An 18,614-nucleotide genomic window follows, 5' to 3' on the forward strand; every position below is an offset into this window, starting at 1 on the left:
CATAACGGGTTTTAGTATTGACCTTTTACCTAGTTAAGTGATGCATAGATGTTGTGTGGTTTCCCCCGAAAACAAGCCTCATTAATTATGCATGAGGATTCTCAGAATCACAGTAGGATTACAATCTTCTGCATAATAACTATGTATAAGGGTCATCCCTTCTGTCTGTCAACCTTCAGTCAAAATGACACAGCAATGTAGAATCCCCTGAGGGTACCTTTTGGGTATATATACACCACATCTTTGCTGAAGTAGGCAGAGGAGAAATATTTCCATGATGACACATTGACGCCAGACGCTGAGGTTCCTGCGTGCAGACACTCCAGCACACAATGTGCAGATACTCCAGCACACAGTGGTCTGACATCCCTCGCGGGGTGTCCATCTCGAGACCAAGATGGGGCCCATTATTCTCTCACACCAGGTAAAGGGGTTGGCTCTTTCTTAGGGGGATTCGTGGCTCTACACCTACATACATGCTAGGTACATTTAGGTACATCTAGTTACGGTTGCATTGTGAAGTATGCCTTATTATTGCCATGTATTTATATGATTGCATATATCCGTTGATTTAGCACTATGGTAGAAATCTACCATCCATTTACTCTGTTAGTGCTTATAACCATTTATATCTTTTACTGTCTTATGGTTATTTCAACACACCTATTTTGCACTATAACGACGCAGGTTCAATAAAAGCTTATTGAAAATGTCCCCACTGTTTATTCTGTGTATCTCTCTGAGACAAAGTGAGCGCGAGTGACTGAGCAAAACTCTACCTTTTCCAGAATCCCTGATGGGACAGGGTTGCAATGTTTGATAGTTGCCAAAAGCTATTCTCACCCTGGTAAGAGGAGTTCATAGTGGCACTCTGAGCTAGCTGGTAAACAGGCGAACATACTCGGTGGGGGTGTCTGGAATCAGCTCTGAACTGACTACATGCTGCGCAGCACTCTGCCACTGCTGTCCTGACTAGACCACGACCGCATGGTTACTGGAATACTTTCAGTGAAATTCACTTTCTACTTGCAGCGAGGCTTGGAGCTGTACACACTGCTTTACATACCGCCGAACAGCGATAAGTCACCTTGAACTAATTATTTGCCACGCTGCAATTTACCTCCATTATTTTTATTAGATTATCGCCGTATGGTTGATTGCACAACTGTCCCTGAATCCTCCACGTGTGGCAAAACTTCTCTATGTACCTGTATTAGTTTTTGGTCACCGCGTCTAAGCTACAACTTCATTCAACATACAGCTTATCAACAGGTGTGGCCAGAAACCTCCTTTTAAATAAAAGCCAGCATCAATACAGTGAAGCCCACAAATTTGTTTTCAAAGTCAAGAAGTCAACTAACATACCAAATAGAAGCGGTTCCACCTTGAAAATAGACCGTGGCAGCCCTCAAGCAATCATAGTCGGGCAGCGTTAGGAAGTCAGATTGCAATTTTCTCTTTACAGACCCCAATTGACTTCAGTCCTGAAGATGGTTTCCGCAATTAATTAATAGGAAACCGAAACGTCGACATTTCATCTTATCCCTGTCTTGTTTTATTCAGTGTGATTTGGGATAGGTGTTTTTAGGTTCTGTTGAGTCACGTATTAATTTACTTATGTGTGTACCCACAGTCCTAATTTTCTGTTTGTTCACTTATCTGTATATGAAGTGATTTCTTTAAAAAAAATGTGGATAAAATTATATTTTTCTAATACACCTTGTGTTGTTTTTTGTATGTTGAGTCTTGTTGAAACAAATTGTTTAAACTGAATTGAAACTCCACAGTGTTTGATTGATTCTCAATAAGGATTACTAATCGGTCCTTCCTAAAATTAGTCTAAAAAATAAAGCACGCATAAAATAAATTCCCTTGAAGGCATCTTCACCCATTCATTTTCATTACCCAAGCCCTCAAGGGTATTCTTGGGTTGCTCACTTTTTGTAAATCATGGAATCAGTTTGGACACCAATCCCACAGTTTATGTTGTCTAAACGCACAGATCCTATATAGATATATAGGAATTACACAACAATAAAGTTATTCACACACCCATTCACAGACCCATGCAGCCACTCAGACACCCACTCACACAAAGGTACACACAGTCACACAGCCACTCAGTATTAGAAGTAGTATCACTTATTAGTAGTACACCTAGTATACAAATGTAACTCTTGTAGTAGCTTAGTATATGTGTTTAAAAATCATAAACTCTAAGAAAACACTTACACTCACTGGATGATGTTTTCAGTCAGGTAATGTGAGATGTCATCAGTGATGTCGCTTATCTTGTCATAATTGATGTAATATGTGAGGTCATAAGCAGTACAGTGGGGGGTAAATTATAATTAGCTCAGGTAACTATAACTGCTGAGCTTCACTGGCTTTGTATGGGTGAAATCTGAGCCTAACTATAACGTCCCTGTAACTTTTGGTTTTCTATGTACAAAAGAAATATATATATATATTTTTTTTTTTTTATGGTAGGAGGAGCAGGTTCTCAGGGCGAACACCATAGAGTGAGGTCAGTACACCATAAAGTGTGGTCCAACAACATTATAACCTGCTTCTGTTACATCAGTTATGTTTTTGGTGTATGGAGTGGTACTGAGGTTAGTGCAATGAATTTTGTATCCGAACTGAACAGAAATTATAAGAATTTAGAATTCACAGCAAACATCAGCACTACTACCATTGATTTTCTTGATGTAACTATGTATGTTAATAATGACTCACTTCAATCTAAGTTGCATCGCAAATCCACAGCAGGAAACTCAACATTACATGCGTTGAGTTTCCAACCGTGGCACCTAATTGAGAGTATCCCCTATGATGAGATGCTACGGCCAAGTAGAATATGTAGTTTAGATAGTGATCTGAAACAATGTCAAACTGAAGCCTACTTGAGATTCATGATAGTGTGTATACAGAACAGACCATCACTAAAGCAATTAAAAAAGCCAACGCCATACCAAGAGAACAGATGTTGAAGGGTACCAATAGTATGTCGCAGAGCGTAGCAAGCGAAACCCTTGTTACCAGTGAGACCAACACAGTAGAAGCACATCTGTTCATCACATACAGTCAAGAAGAGAAAGCCATTAGATTCATTTTAAATAGGCAATGGCAAATCATTTTGACTGATCCAACGATAGGGTCTATAGTCCCCAAACGGCCTACTTTCATCTATCGCCGAGCATATGCTATGAGGGACCCTCTGGTGAAAAGTAGTCTGGAGGTGATTTCCAAAACCATTGGCTGTCTGACAGGAAGTTTTATTTTAAATGTAGCACTTGTAGAGCTTGTCGTTTTGACATTAACCCTACCCAAGTAACTGCAGTATTACATTCAAAACCAATTGAAATCAACCGGAAATTGACATGTAAAACTGAATTTGCAGTATACGTGTTGCAATGCACCTGTGACCTCAAATATGTGGGTAGTACCAAGTTACAGGTGCATGTGCGCATTTTCCAACACCTTAGGGCGAGTGTCAATTCTGACCACACATATCCAGTAGCACAACACTTCATAGAGGTTCATAACAACAACCTCAGCCATCTACGGTATTATGTGATTGATGACGTCCCCATTTCAACAAGAGGTGGTAATCGCAAAAAGCTCTTAAGACAGCTAGAAATGTGCTACATACTTGAATTGTATACCAAAAGACCCAATGGGCTCAACATGAGTGAAGATTTGCACAACTACCTATAAATGCATATTATTATACAAGTGCCTGTTCAAGTACTGTAGATGGGATTGACTCAGTTAGTTCTTTCTTTACTGATATGTGTATACATCTTGTACTGCTCCTTCTACTGTTATCTTTACTGCTGAATATCGTATTTATTATCTCTATTTGCTCTCTCGTTTTGAGGCCATATTGTTAGTGACATGACATGACCCCACATATGTATCATTTAAACAGAGGGTATTTACCATATAAGATGTGAACTTCCATTAGAGCAACAGTTAGCACATTGGTTACTGCACATTGCAATTTTATAATTATTTTTACACACAACTTTTACACATGAACTCGATTTTAGGTGACTATTTAGTAGAGATAAAAAACATGTTACATACAGCACTTGCACTTTATACGTAAGCACTTTGTATGTTTTGCACTTTTGTTGCATGGCTTATATAGACTCTATTTGTCATGACACATATTCTAGTATGATCATCATTAGAGCCTGCATAGCGTACTATATATTTTGGAGATTGACTCTATTTTTTGCATACAATGCGGACTTTCAATATCAGTTGCTGTATTTAAGTACAGTATGAATTTAATGTTTAATAGTCTTCAGATCTAAACTTTAAACAATATCTTAACAGTTGGTTATTTATATTTTAATGAAAAGGATCTGTGTCCCATCCGTGGGCTTTCCTGGCACACTATGCAGCAAGATTCTATATAAATTGGTTACAAAATGTTGACAGTATGTTACAATAATATAGCTACATACTGTATCCAATCTCCAGCAACCGATCAAATTACTCTAAAGTATTTGCTTTCTTGTGTCTGGGACAACTCTATAGTCTTTTTCCTATGTTTATAGCTAATAAGTCACAAGGCCACAATCATGTGATGAATTTGTAAGAAAATGCACGAGAGAAAAACAATGTGTAAGAAAATGGTAGTTAAAAAGGAGCTGAAGAAAACAGGTGGGGGGGTCAAAGGGGAATTTTTAACGACCACGGTAGCTCAAACCCCTATGCCAATTGAAAAAACAAACAAGAGTTACCTGGTCCAAATGAAAGCGGCGTACCTACGTTAACGGCCAGCGGCCACCAATTACCCAATTAGATCGGGTATAAAACAAGAAGGCAGGCACAGTCCAAGCCACCTCCACTCCCGCTCGGACGCTGGCCCTAGAGGTACCGACGGACAGGTATGGTTCCTTCAGCATTCAGGACCTAATAACAAGGGATTTGCACATTGAGCTTTTTTTCTATAGTGCTTTTTTCTCTGTAGTGCTTTTAAACCTGGATACTTGGTTGGCATTTATGAGATAACCCATTTGGTTTAACCAACTTGCTCTTGATAAACATGTTCCTCAGTTAGACCTAGGGAATGTTTTTCTCCACCATGCTTTTCCTATCTAACTTTTTTGTCAAGCTGGATTTTACATATAATCACAATCATAGCCATTCCATGCTTGGTCATAACGATGGCTTCTCTAGGGGTTGAGTCTCCTTTTCAATCAATTGGTATTGTTAGTACCTATTTTGGATTAGTTGAGTATGTACACTGTGTACCTTGAAAATATATTTTTGAGGTCCTTTTATACTTTTCCATTTCTAACAGAGCGGGGCCTCCTTCTTCCCGAGTGGGTGCCGGGTGAGGTGTTCTCCCACAGAATGCTGGGTGAGTGATAACTTATAGTCGAATGTTTCTAAATCCTGAAATTGATGGATCAAAATCAGGAGAGATTTAGAGCTCCTGAAGAGCGAAGAAAACTTTCTTAGCGCTTTGTCTGTTTTGTTGTGTTGTGTTTTAATCACCAATATACCACATGTGTTTCTCACACTTTGTTGTCCTTTTTCTTTAGGAGATTCACGAATAGTTGGATAAACACCAGAGAACATTTGGGCTCAAAGTTCCGGCAGGATTAATCCAAATGGTCAATGCACCTAGTCTTCACAAAATGCAGATGCTTAACATCATTAGGTCCTGAAGAAAGCTTGGACTCATTGTCCACATAAGCTGAAACATGTCGACCTCCATGCACTGCGCCGGCATATAGTCATTCTTTAAGACTATTAGGCGCTGTTTTTTAACCTTTGACCCTGGGATAATACCTAATAAACACATTTTTTGTCTCAGGAGCCAATTTTATTTACACGTTATCTTCTTTTTCACGAGCACTGCACTCCATCAGTCCTGCCTTTGAAATACTGTGGTTTGGAGAAGTAATTTTCGAAATCCATGTCCGCATCATCATCAGGTGCACTGGGAGAGATTTGGGTTTACGATAAGCATCCCACATGACGACACTCCACCATAATGGTGGGCTGATGGGAATTTTTTCCAACCCAGCATTATCATTGTGACGACATGTTGGTCTAGCGGTTGTTTTGTGCGACACAACACACAGACATTCATTTGGACCAGGTAACTCTTGTTTGTTTTTTCAGTTAAAAAGGAGCGACATGTGATCAAGGCCGCAGGACGGTGGCCGAAACGCATCATATGGACTCTTGAACTGAAAATAAACAAGCATGTTATCACGGAGTCTGTGCCCGACCTGTTTTGTCTATCGCAAATCGGGGGTTTTTGTGCCTATAATCTCCATCCCTTGTATTTCATAGTATTCAAAGCAGGCAGTACCACACACCATGCTATTTGGAATTACTTATTTTAATTACAAAAAGTATAAAAAATAGTGGCCGATGCCCTTCTGCCTTCAACTGGACCATATGGTTCCCAATGTGTAGATCATCATTTAAAAGTGCTTGAACAGGAAGCCCTTCCACTATTTCAACTAACAGCAACTAGACTGTTGACCATGCTATGTTTACACAAGGTGATTTAAGATCCTACATGTTTATTTATATCTCCCTTCCTCATTTTTTCTCATCACTCAGTTAAAGTGCAAAATGTAAGATAATATATATATATATATATACACATATGTGTGTATGTATATATATATATATATATATATATATATATATATATATATATATATATATATATATATATATATATATATATATATATTATTGATGTTTTCTCATGTTCAGACAGACTTTCCTTCTATTATATCAAATGATTGTGGTTCCTTTATCTCAAAGAGATGCGTGCAAACTTTGTTTCATGTTGGCTGAGTTGGTTATATAGATCAAAATTATGTATATTCATTCTACATGAATATCTGATGCTTATTTCCTGTGACGTACATGTGACTTACCACGCTAATATCTCAACCAATTTTAAAGTGAATTGTGCTCAGTATATTAGGCCTAAAATCACATTTTTCTCCCGCTACCTCTTCCTTCCCCTGAAATTACCTCTATCCACGACATAAGCCTAAAATCCCCCTACGTCATTACTTCTGCCAACCCCTAAACCCTAAAATCACTGTACCCCATAATTGCTACCCACCCCAATACCCTAAAAATACTGCTACCCTCCTTTACTTCTACTCATCTGTGACCCTAAAATAACCCCTACTGTCCCTTTACCTACACCTGCACCGTAACCCGTTTTTTTAAACAAACGATAAAATAATGTTATTTCAAATATATATATATATATATATATATATATATATATATATATATATATATATATATATATATACACACATATATACATACATATATATATATATATATGAGTGCATGAGTGACATACAAAGAACCAAGAGTAATGACTTGGAGGGTATAATGACAACGATATTGGATGCGTAGAAGAAATTGCAATTTTTGCACAAATTACTTCAAATACTTATTTATTTACCTCAATAACTCAATTGACCTAATAATTAATTACAACATTATTACAGTCTAATGTTTTTGACCAGAATTTGATTCCGATGACTGAACTGTTGATCAATTGCCATATTGCACCAGCACTTTGATGTACTTTACAGTGAAAGAAAAGAGAAAATGGCGACTGTCTTGCGCTATGTCATGAGATTGAGGTTAGCAGTCTAGTGTTTGTAAGAACTGTAAACACAAACAAGGGTAATAGCACTGAGCACTTTATAAACTGTCTAGACGTGGAGGACGGTCCAGTGGAAGGCTAATCATAGCCGAAACGCGTAGGCCGTCCTTTCTTTGCAGATTTGCACAATGGTGTTTTAAATGAACGTAATCTTCAACTTACACTGCTGTGGTGACTTTTGCCGAAAAAGGAGAGGCGGCGAGGGAATCCAAGGAATACATATATATATATACACTGAAAAAAACATAGGTTTCAGCCACGTTATAGTTAGGAATTAGCATTTAAAAAACCTTAGAAATTCACTGAAAAAAACATAGCTTTCAGCCACGTTATAGTTAGGAATTGGCATTAAAAAAACCTTAGAAATTCACTGAAAAAAACCATAGGTTTCACACATGTTATAGTTAGCTAGACATTTCACTCATACAAAACCATTGAAATTCCCCCGTTATAGTTAGTTCAGCTAACTATAACTTGCACGCCCGCAATGCACTGCTGATGACGTCATATATTACATCACTCATGACATGGTCAGTGACATCACTGATGACTTCACTGATGACATCTCAAATGACATCACTGATGATATCATCCAGTGAATGTGTCTTTCTGAAATATAAATATTTTTTATATATGTATATCTAAAGGTCGACGGAAGAATAAATGGGTGAATAAGTGTTTAAATCAATGTTTTCTTTGTAAAATTGGTTATATAACCGACTTATTTAGTGTATCTTAGTTAATACATGTATTAAAGAGTAATGTTTACATATTAAAATATCTGTATCAGTGTCTCACTTTGTGTATAAGTGGCTGCATGGGTTGGTGAGTAGCTACATGAGTGTGTATATGGGTTATTAGTTTGTTTTTTGAATATCAGTATGAGTGTCTGTTTGTTTTGGTGGGGGATATTACTTAGCGTATAGATGCAAGAATGAGTGACTCACTGTTTGTATGTTTTTTGCAGACAGCATGTGTGCAGGACTGTATGGGTGGATGAGTGTGTGTATGGGTGTGTTAGTGAGTGAATGACTGTCTCAATAGTGTCTTTATGAGTCAGTACATATGTTTTAACACCTTAGGAGCGTCGAACGTTCAGCGCCCAGTGCTGAACATTCGAATAACGGGTGCGGCCCCGTCGGTCAACGGAGGTGCGCAGCACTGGCAAGGTAGTGCTTGCGACGACCGTTGGCCGACGGCAGCACTTAAAGGGTTAAACTAGTATATATGAGTATTGATATATATAAGCAAGTATGTGAGAGTGAGAGATTGGAAGAATTCCCGTATAAATAAGTATGTGTTTCTATAAGTGATTGTTTAAGAGAGTAAGTATGTATACGTTTCTGTAGAAGTAAGTGTAGCAGTGTGTACAGCTGTATATGCAAGTAAAGGTATGTTTATTTGCATGTGTAAGTATGTGTGTGAGTAACTCTATGGATGAGTATCGGTGTGTAACAGGATGTATAGGTGTATGAGTACATATGATGAGTGAGTACATGTATGAGTGACTATATAGAGCTGTTGGTGAATGAGTGGATGTGTAGGTAGATTTTGGAATTACTGAATAAGTTGTTGTAACAGGTATTGGTATCTCCATTGTTTTGAAAATTTTAGTTTCTATTTTTGAATGTGTGTATCAAAGGTTATATTACGCTGAAAGGAGGTCTGCCACTTGTTCACAAGGATGATGTCATCAGTGATGTCATCGGTGAGGTCATGTGAGATGTCACGAGTGATGTCACTGACCATGTCATGAGTGATGTAATATGTGACGTCATCAGCAGTACATTGCGGGCGCGCAAGTTATAGTTAGCTGAACTAACTATAACAGGGGAATTTCAACGGTTTTGTATGAGTGAAATGTTCATCTAACTATAACATGTGTGAAACCTATGGTTTTTTCAGTGAATTTCTAAGGTTTTTTAAATGCTAATTCCTTACTATAACGTGGCTGAAACTTATGTTTTTTTCAGTGAATTACTAAGGTTTTTTAAATGCTAATTCCAAACTATAACGTGACTGAAACCTATGGTTTTTTCAGTGAATTTCAAAGGTTTTGTAAATGATAATTTTTAAATGTATTAATTGTTTTTTTTATACTGATTTACTACATTGTTTTAAAGTATTTATTTTTAGATATTTTATTTTTTAAATTACATTACATGTTTTTAATATAAATTGAAAAAATTGTTTTAAAATTTTTTGAAATTGTAATATTTTTTTATTTTATTTTATATTTGTTTAATTTATATATATTTTATATAGCAGGCAATGAAATCCTATGTAAGGAATTTCAAGTTACTGGTAAGTACGGTTAAAATTACTTTTCAGGAACAGTAGTGAGCTGAAAGATGCTGCACTGAGGTCTTCCCTGATAACAGGTGAGTAAATCAGAATTCGTAGTTGGACTGATTTTAGAGGAATTTTTTAAAGTTCCAAAACTCCAAACTTAGAAGAATTTCCAAGTGAAACCAGTCAATGTTAGCCTATGGAAGGACATTCAAGTTATTGTAAGGATGGTTAGAATTACTTTTCAGGATCAGTAGTGAGCTGAAAGATGCAGCACTGAGGCCTTTCCTGATAACAGGTGAGTAAATCAGAATTCGTAGTTCGGCTGATTTTAGAGGAATTTTTTAAAGTTCCAAAACTCCACACTTGGAAGAATTTCCATGTGAAACCAGTCAATGTTAGCCTATTGAAGGAAATTAAAGTTACTGTAAGTATGGTTAGAATTACATTTCAGGATCAGTAGTGGGCTGAAAGATGCAGCACTGAGGTCTCTCCTGATAACAGGTGCGTAAATTGGAATTCGCAGTTCGGCTGATTTTAGAGGAATATTTGTACATTTCAAAAATAGACACTTAGAAACTTTTCTGGTGAAAACCACACAATAGATTCCTATGGAAGGAAATACAAGTTACTGGTAGGTACGCTTAGATTTACTTTTCAGGGTCCGTACTGGGATCAAAGATGCATCACTGACGTCTCTCGGGATAACAGGTGAGTAAATCAGAATTTCTAGATCCGCTGATTTTAGAGGAATATTGTGCCCAATAGTGAAGGAAGGGGGCGGAGCCTGAGGCGACATGTGTGCAAACATGTACTGTGGCACGTTTTAGGTTTGGGAATTAATTCCTCTTTAATCCTGAGGTCTCCTGTGAGCCAACTGGCCCACCAGGTACCTCCAGTATGCGCCAGGGAGCTGCGTTGCAGAGAGGTGTTAAGAGGGCATGCCTCCTTTTTACAACACTCTGCAACACAGCTCCGTGGCGCTTACTGGAGGTACCTGTTGGACTAGTTGGCCCCTAGGGGACCTCTGGATTGAAGAGAAATTAATTCCCCTGCTTAAAACGCACCACAGGGCATGTTTGCACACATATCACCTCAAGCCCCGAACCCTACCTTTACCACTGTGCAAACGCGCCCTGTAGCACGTTCTAAGTTGGGGGATTAAGTCCCCTTGCATACTGGGGGTCCCTGGGGGCCAACTAGCCCACCAGGAACCTCTAGTATGCACCAGGGGGCTGCGTTGCAGAGAGGTGTAAAAAGGGGCGTGGCCTCATTACAACTCTCTGCAACGCAGCCCCCTGGCACGTTTGAAGAGGGGGAACTGATTCCCCTTGCATACTGGGGGTCCCTGGGGGCCAACTAGCGCACCAGAAACCTCCAGTATGCACCACGAGGCTGCGTGGCAGAGAGGTGTAATGAGGCCACGCCCCTTTTTAAACCTCTCTGCAACGCAGCCCCCTGGTGTGTTTGCGGAGGGGGAACTAATTCCCCTTGCATACTGGGGGTCCCTGGGGGCCAACTAGCCCACCAGGAACCTCCAGTATGCGCCAGGGGGCTGCGTTGCAGAGAGGTGTAATGAGGCCTCGCCCCTTTTTACACCTATCTGCAACGCAGCCCCCTGGTGCGTTTGCAGAGGGGGAACTAATTCCCCTGCATAATGGGGGTCCCTGGGGGCCAACTAGCCCTCCAGGAACCTCCAGTATGTGCCAGGGGGCTGTGTTGCAGAGTGTTGCAGAGAGGTGTAATGAGCCACACTAGCGCCGGGGTTAAGAGATTAACGATCACAAGAAATATGCATATATTAGGGCATATACAAAACATTTGTTTTTTACAGGATGTAGCCCAGTAGAAAATCACTTAAATTCACATGTTCACTAAGCTTTGCATCTAAATTGGATTGAGTCAACCATCTTTGATATAGCTTGCCAACACTATCTGTGGTTATAGTCATAGGAAAATATATGTTATATCGAGGGACTAGTCTATTTGCTCATGGACCAGCAGTTTAGAAAGAAATGTGTTCATACACACACACGAATGTATTGGACAATGGGCTATTATCTCCTAGTTTAACTTAATTAAATTATGGGTTCCATTGTACACCATTTCAGTTAAATGGTAAATCAGTAATATTTGTCTTCTATTTCCAGCATGAAAAAAAGTTTCATTTTGTTTTGAAACTCAGGGGCTAATTACGATGGCAGGCGGACATCAGTCTGCCCGCATCGTTGCGGTGCTGGGACCACCCACCAGACAAGACATGTGGCGGTCCCACCACACATATTAGGATGCGCCCGCCATACAGGCGGTCGCATCCTGGACCCTTAACATTGTGGGCGGGGTTGCTGGATGTAGCACCCTTTGTACTGTCAAATTGGCATGCACTGCATTTCCCTGCACTGCGTGGCAGGCACCACGCGATGCCTGCCATGCAGTTGAAGGAAATGCAGGGAGGTACCATGGGTACCCCCACCAGTGCAGCTACATCCCCCAAACAGGGGGGCCCACAACAGGCCCCAAACCCAATCCCCGCCAGCCTTTCCATGGCTTCCTATACTCACATCCTCATTTGGTGGATGGTGTCTGCTAGGGGCCCTGCACCGTCCACCGCGGTACCCACCGCCATCCTAATTGGGAAGTGGGTTATACACTTGGTGATGGTGGAAGGACAGCCCAGCGCTGGCGGTCCTTCCACCATCCTAATGACCCCCATAATTTCTCCTGGAATTATACATCTCCTAAATAGGGTATCAATGCCTTTAATTTGCCCAATTTATTTCCAAAGCAAGCTTTTCATTTATATTTTCCTTTCTAATATGCCCGACCCTGTTTTACAAATGAGTCAATATACCGTGTAGAATATACAGAGCTGTGATTGGAAATCTTCTTGAGAATAACAAATGGCAAATGGGACAAATCTGTCACCACTATTAAAAAAATTATTATCTTTTCTTGAAACTCTCAGGGCTATTTATGGGCGGGGACTGACAATGCTCCTCAGTGCATGTAAATATATGTTTCTGTGGGATTGTTTGATAGATAAATTTAATGGTATATGCAGAAAAACAAGGAGGAGTGAGAAGGTAAATTGGGGCAACACTCAGCCTCTCTAAACCTTAATCAGTACACAAGAGAGGGAAAGCCTCACAACTGATGAAAGCCTAACGAAAGATGTCAAATTAACTGGTCTCAATATATATATAAAATTGGAAAAGAATCTGCACCCAGTGAATCAGTGCAACCCTTGCATCACATGGATATATTAGTAGGATCCTCACCCACTGGTACCACGAGGGACATGCTTCATCATTGGATCCTCACCCACTGCACCTAGTGTGAGTGGGTGGGCTCAACGCGGTTTGTAAGCAGAGTTCTTACTAACACCTAAGTGCAAGTTAAAAAAGCCTTCAGGATCCTAATTCTCGTTTATTAACCCCTTCGAGGCTGATGACGCGCTGGGCTCGTCATGGTGTAGCCTCCTCAAACACTGATGACGAGCCCAGCTCGTCATGAACAATGGGTTTTTTAAAAAGTCAGCATATGGGCAGAATCAGAGGAGCGCGCATGTGGTTAATAAGGTCCTTTAGCTGAGTGCAATGACCCCTAACATCTATAACTCAGAAAGGTTGAAATGTTTCTGCCTGTTACAGGTGCTACTAAGGGTCAGCAGGCTTTCTTCAGGACCAACACAATCTGTAGATTTTCTACGGATTGTGTTAAATACCAATGCCTAACACAGTACACTAAATATGTCATACAGACCATGTAGGACATGTTTCCTCTAGTGGTCTATGGCTCCTAAAAATTCAGGCTCCTTGAGGTAGTGGGGGTGGGGCGATCACAGTTACACCAAGGGGCATTGTCCTTCCTTGCACCTATTCAGCTCCCCATACTCCTCAGACGAGATGAACAGGTGAAGGGACAACAACTGAGGATGGAAAGAGTGTAGCAGCACTACTACTCCTCAAACTATCAGCAGACTTTGACACTGTGTATCAACATTACAGTATAGGATAAAAGAAACTAGCATTGAAGGAAACAAAGGAAACATCCTCGACTTGATCTTTTTCTATATACATAATAAGCATAAAGCTTGGCATAATAGCAAAAAATATCTCAAACGTAAAAATATCTAAAATTAAGCGTTTGAATAATATCTTGGTATAATATAAATACATTCTAGGAATATTTGTGTGTTGATAATGCTATTTAACCAAGCAATCCGGTTATGTTAATTTATACATGAGGCTTTAAAAAAAAAGAAATTGTTGAAGGTTGAACCAGGAACTGCCCACATATGCTCTTCGTTAGTTTGTTTAAAAAAGAAAAAACCGTTATTTTGCTTCTGTGATAACGTTTTCAGACCTTATTTCTTTCCGATAGGTGATGGTGTCATGTAATCGCCATAGCTTGCAAGGGCCTTTGTTGAAGTGCGAGTGTGGAGTAGAATCATAATCAACGGGAAACGGCCACTACAACGAGGCCGTTTCCACGAAAACCTTAACCACGCATGCATTACACCGCATGCGTGGTTACAACGAAAGCCTTTACCATAATAATAATAATAATCAACTGTCAACGAAGATGATGCAGATGGACATGTGTAGATCCTGCAGTTTGGCAGTGCCTACAGGTGATGTCAGACCTGCTTCATCGATGGGTTCGAGCACGGAAGATGTAGTTGGCTTGAACTGGGAAGTTTGTCCTTCAAACTGGGAATATTTCACAACCAGTAGACTGGTGCAATATCAAAGGTTTTCGAGCCTTTTGCACAAGGATTGATGTCATGGGGCAGCTCCAGTGATAGATCGAATTTGGTGTTTGCCGGCAGTCATTGAACCAGAAAACATGTCTCACTTGGGGAGCACTCAGTTGGCGAAATGCTATTGTCCCGTATCCACTGAGTTCTGAAAGCCATTCAAAATCAAACAGAAGACTAGGGTATATTTGCATTGAATCTCAGTTGGACAAGAGTATTCCATGTTGTTCCACTGGACTGGTTAATTTTTTTACTAGAAGAAAAATTAGAATGCCACAGCCAATGATAAGAAGAATTGTAGGAAATCAATAAAGTAAACTTGAGATCAGAGAATGGAATAAGCCTGAACACTGTTTCAAAACCAGTCACTAGTCCAGATTCCAGATTTTGGAAGATGTGCACCACACCAGGGGCCTCATTTATGAGGCTTTGCGTCACGTTTACGCCGCTGGTGCGTCACTTTTTGTGACGCACCAGTGGCGTAAAAAAATGCGCCTTGTTGCGTCATATTTACAAAGTGACGCATCTAGGTAGATGCATCACTTTGCAAACCCTTGCGCCACATTACACCTGCGCCAGGTATAATGTATGTGTTGTAAATAGCTCTTTTGTGTTCAGTCTGTTTTCACTGTTTCCTACGTGGAACTTTAGTATGTTCCTAATGTTATGATTCCAGTTAAGAATTCCAGCTTGGTCAGTTGGTGCCTGGCCAGATGGTGATCTGCTGTTTTACTTTGTGCTGCGAATAAATCTCTTCATGACAAGTCTCTACCTGCTTGGATCCTCATTTATACTTTGCTACAGTATGCAAGGGGGCGTATTGAGGCAAGAAAAGGTCCTAGAAGTGGTGCAGTGATAGCTATGAGATTTCACTGCGCCACTTCTAGGACGAAAATGCGTCAATATCTTACGCCTACCTCATGGCAGGCGTAAGACTGACGCAGGCCCTTCCACATGGGGCTTGACCCATGTGAAAGGACACATTGCTGGAGTTGCGTCACTTTTGTGACACACTCCAGCAATGCGTCACTTTTGCGCTTACAGATACGTCAGAAATACTGACGTATCTGTAACTCCTTGCGACATGATGCATCATATTATAACTATGACGCATCAATCATGTCGCAAGGAGTGCGCACTGAGAAGTGACGCATCGCTGCTTTCACGCAGCGATGCGTCATTTCTCATAAATGAGGCCCCAGGGGTATTGGACGAGTTGGTAATGGTCTGCCTGAATTACACAAAGCGTTTAAGATTCTGAGTCTGCAGTCTGAAGTTTTTGAACCTCTAAAGCGGAGTTAGCAGTTTGTAAGTCGAAGGTCTCCGTCAATGCGGTTAAAGGTACCACTTTCTGAATCAAAATAACACTAGTTGCTTAGTTTATCAAAACACATTTTATTTGTTTAGATTCGAGACCAGGGTACACTTTCACTTATCCTCCTAGTAGGGGGATATAGAGTTATTCTACAACATTTGACTTCCGCTGATACAGTTAACTTATATTTTCGACCTTCAGGCATCCCACAACAATTTCTTTTTGTTAACATAGAATAGGAACCATTATTCAGCAGTGAATGATGGGACAGGATATGTCAGACAGGTACCATGGACAAAAAACTATCAATCCAGGCTGTGGCTGCCACCACAAACAAAGGTGGTGAGGCGGGTGGAGGGAACGCAGGAGGGGTCACATTGCATGGTGGGGGGGATTAGTAATAAAATATTAATTAAAAAAATAAAGTACCCGTCATGTCGCGCTTCCTTTTCTCTTCCCAGCAGCCTTCGTGATAGACTCTCATCCGATCCTCACGCTGCTCTCCTAGGTGAGCAGCGTGGAGATTGGCCTGAGCGGGCTGAAAAGACAATCCGCTAAGGTCGGGGAGTTTGTGGGGTTTCTCCAGCACGGCTGCATTGGGCAGCTGGGCTGGAGAAACCTAAGTGCGCATGAGACGGTCGGCCAAACACATATGCGCACATAGCACTTCTCTTCCCCCTCCAATGCCTCGGCCACACCCCTCCCTGCAGCGCTGGCTCACAGCGGTTAATGAAAAATAAAACAATGCTAAATCGTTTTATTTTCCATTTGCTGCCTCTGAGCCAAGCAGTGGAGCGACGCTCCTCCACTACTGGGGAGGAGCCACCATAGATCCTAGGTATCAATGGGCTGCAAATGCCATGAAATGTAAAGGATTTGCAGAGGAGGGAATTGTCAGGATTGGCAGTAGCGGTGCCTGCCTCGCGAGTAGAAGGACTACATCGCCCATGAGCCTTGTGGGGAGGAAGTACTTCAGGCGAGATCGCGCATTGGCCGATGCGCTTAATTCTGAATTGTGTTTCCGGTTCCTGCTCTTGTGGAAGGAGAGAGCAGCCCGCCGGTAGGGAGTCTTTCCCTGCCTCCTTCGATGTCCTTCTTTCAAGGGATTGCTTGGAGTCGACTGGCTCGTCCTGTCAAATGGGCGGTAAGACTTCGCATCCTGGATAGAATGGGAGCGCAGTGGTGGCTTCCACGTGTTACCGTGCTCTTCTAGCTAGTGTCCATCGGAATCCTGTCAGAAGCGGAGCGCGGTGGTGGTTGTTACCATGCGTTGCCGTTTTCTTCTATTCTGACTCTCTGACAAAGCGGAGCGCAGTGGTGTCTGTAACCAAGCGTTGCCGTTTTCTTCTTTTATTACACACAGACTTCCTTTATAAGAAGCGGATAGCGGTGGTGGCTGTAACCACACGTTGCCGTTTTCTCCCAGTATACTCACAGATCTCTTGAATAGAGCAGCACGCGGTGGTGGCTAGTTAACCACGCGTTATCGTGTTCTTTGTATCTTCTTTGAACTTCCTGACAGAGTGGAACGCGCCATACCGTATCTGTGGATTACTTGGTTCTACGGATTCTCGTTTGCTTTCTGTTCTTTTTATTGTGGCTTTGAGGAAAAGAAGGAACCCTAACAATACAGAATTATTATTTCTCTTTGGATAATGGAAAGGTCTCCTAATATCTTATATTAGACTGAAAGTAACCACCTTCTTGATAAAGCTCCTGCTTGATATATGGTATGTGTGTGGAGAAGGGGGGGCAACTGCTCATTGCTGTATTAGTGTTATCACATATTATGGTTATGATACTTATGAGACATTCTCTGATTTCAGGTTTTACTACACAGCAAGAGACATGTCTTAGGAGTACTAGTGAGTTAAGTTGTGATCAGCTCCCAAACACACATAGAAGAGTTTAGTGAGACCATCTGCGAGTAGTCTTATAATTACATGCTCTTTATATATTTGTCTTTTGTTGTCTCAAGTTCCTTTCCCTGCTGTCCCTTCCCTTTCCTTTCCCTTGCCTTATAGTTTGAACACTCTGTGTATTAAGTTCAGGGTGTTGGTGACATCAGGAGGTGGACCCTTACTTGCGGCAAGTGGATCCTGTGGAGCAAATCCTGACAGGAATGCCCTAGAATGTTGTGACAAAAAGCTGGATTGGCTTCTATGTAACAGGAAAATTCATAATGTAACACCCAGATGCGGTGGAGGTTGGATTGATGTGTTTTTTCATGCAAACCCAAGGACTTTTATCTTTTGGGATTCATAAAAGTGCAAGGGTGGAAGGCTGGTAGGCGGAGAGAAATCACTCTAAGCAGGAGCAATATAAAGCCAAATTTTCTGCTTCATCTGTATGGGATATATACTTAATAATGTATATGTCTTCTTTTTCAGCCACTGTTTTTTGAGGAGAAGTCAAATTAAAAATATTAAGAATTTTTCTATCGTTCAGGATATGCCATGGCACTTTTCCAGTTTTACGGTTTTGTAATGCTCAGTTTAATTGAGTGATCGCTTGTAACTTAGTCTTTCCATTCTTGAGAAAAGTGAAATCTTCCTTTAGAACATTAA

The sequence above is a fragment of the Lissotriton vulgaris genome, chromosome 5 (assembly GCF_964263255.1).
Source record: "Lissotriton vulgaris chromosome 5, aLisVul1.2, whole genome shotgun sequence".
NCBI classification, from domain to species: domain Eukaryota; kingdom Metazoa; phylum Chordata; class Amphibia; order Caudata; family Salamandridae; genus Lissotriton; species Lissotriton vulgaris.